The sequence below is a fragment of the Choloepus didactylus genome, chromosome 21 (assembly GCF_015220235.1).
Source record: "Choloepus didactylus isolate mChoDid1 chromosome 21, mChoDid1.pri, whole genome shotgun sequence".
In the NCBI taxonomy this organism is placed as follows: Eukaryota; Metazoa; Chordata; class Mammalia; order Pilosa; family Megalonychidae; genus Choloepus; species Choloepus didactylus.
In genome coordinates, this window is record NC_051327.1 from 1,846,519 (window position 1) to 1,848,617 (window position 2,099).

Here is a 2,099-nt window from a genome sequence, read left to right on the forward strand (position 1 = left end):
TTCTGTCATCTTCCAGGTCACTGATTCGTTGTTCAACTTCCTCTAGTCTTGTACTATGAGTGTCCAGAATCTTTTTAATTTGGTCAACAGTTTCTTTAATTTCCATAAGATCATCCATTTTTTTATTTAGTCTTGCAATGTCTTCTTTATGCTCTTCTAGGGTCTTCTTGATTTCCTTCATATCCCGTACTAGGGTCTCATTGTTCATCTTTAGTTCTTTGAGTAGCTGCTCTAGGTGTGTCTCTTCTGGTCTTTTGATTTGGGTGCTTGGGCTTGGGTTATCCATATCGTCTGGTTTTTTCATATGCTTTATAATTTTCTGTTGTTTTTGGCCTCGTGGCATTTGCTGACCTTGATAGGGTTCTTTTAGGGTTTGTAGACCAGTTGAAGTCCTTATCTCTAATTTATCAGATCTACAGCTTCGTGGAGTACACTTTCTCTAACTAACCAGCAGGTGGCATCCACGAGCCACCTGTTCTCCACAAGCCAGATCTCCCCTGCTTAGCCTTTTTGGTGAGTGGGGGAGTGAGTCTTGTGGGGCCCAATTGGTGTCCCAAGCTTGCGTGTGTAGTTGGTGTTGCCTGCCCTGTATGTGGGGCGTGTTTCTGGGCAGTCGGGGAGGGGGGGTGGCCCTAACAATCAAATCTCCCTGATGATCCTAGAGTTTTAAAGCTACTGCAATAGTCTAATCCTTCAGTTCAGTCCTGCCACAGTTTGTCTCTGCCACTGACCCACAAGTCTTTGGTATTGGCGTATGGCTCCTGAGACTTGCAAGTGGGCCCCTCTTCCAGGCTGTGCACCCCGGGTCCTCTGTTGAGGGATGACTGTGCTATGTCGCAGGTGAGTGCCGTCCCCCCAGGGCAGTTCTGGGCTGCTGGGCTGTGTTGGGAGGCTCCCAGTCTGCTCAAGTGATGGCTGAATGGGGCTCTGTTAATTCACACTGCTCCCCCTTCCCAGCTCTGGGACATTCAGCTGAGGTTGCAGGGAAGGCTAATGTCCACGCCCAGTTTTGTGGTGTGTGCCTGTTATTTGAAGCACTTCCGTCACACTGGGTTGTCTGGGGCAGCTCTGGGCTATGGGGCTGGTGATGGGCAGGAGTGTTTCCTGTCCACCAGGATGGTGGCTGTGAGCGGACACCCCCCTTTTCTTGGGAAGTTGTGTTGTTTAGTGAATTTTCTCAGCCACTGGATTATTGCCTTTTGTCTCAGAGCTCTCTTAGTTCTGCTCTTGACTTGACGTGCCCAAATTTCAATTCTTTGAAGCTTTCTGTATTGAGCTTCTTAGAGTAATTGTTTTAGAAAAAGCAAAAAGGATTTAAAAAAAAAAAAAAAAAAAAAAAAACGGCCCTCCTCAGAGATCTAATGGGTTATTGAAATGCTAATAGACAAAGCAACCAGGGCCATTAAGGAAAAGTGCCCAGGGCAGAGAGATCAGCCTTGCTTCGGGATTTGCATATGCGCCTCAAGGCCTGATCTCCGCCCTTCCCCTTTCTGTGTTCACCAGAACTCCAAAAATCCTCTGCTTTTATTTTGGAGTTTTTCGTGTTGTTTTTTTTCTATGCCTGTCTCCTCTCTGCTGGGCTGGCTGCTCTCAGAGTCTCTGGTGTCTGGCCTCAGTCTATCTGTGGTTGGAGTTTGAATCAGTAGAATGAGTTTCCGGTAAGAGCAGCCACTGCAATTCTCCCTTCTCCTTCCTGGAGCTGACAGCCCCTCCTCCCCCGGGACTGAGCCTGGCAGGGAGGGGCGCGGGTCCCCTGGCCGCAAAAACTTACAGATTTCGCTGATCTCAGCAGTTCCACGTTTTCATGAGTGTTGTATGAGGTATGCCCAAAGACAGATTGCTCTGTGGTGTCCAGTCCACGCAGTTCCTGGCTTTTTACCTACTTTCCTGGAGGAGTAACTAAAACATACAGCTCACCAGTCTGCCATCTTGCCCCGCCTCCTGCTTGACTTTTTAATAGGAAACAAAGTATCTGCTGTATGAGGTTAGCTATAATAATTTGCAGTAACCATGTTGGGAAAGCCCTCTGCAGTGGACATACTATTCACCCACCAGCTTCTCTTGGGAGAACATCCCTCCCCAGCTCTCGGTCAGTGCAC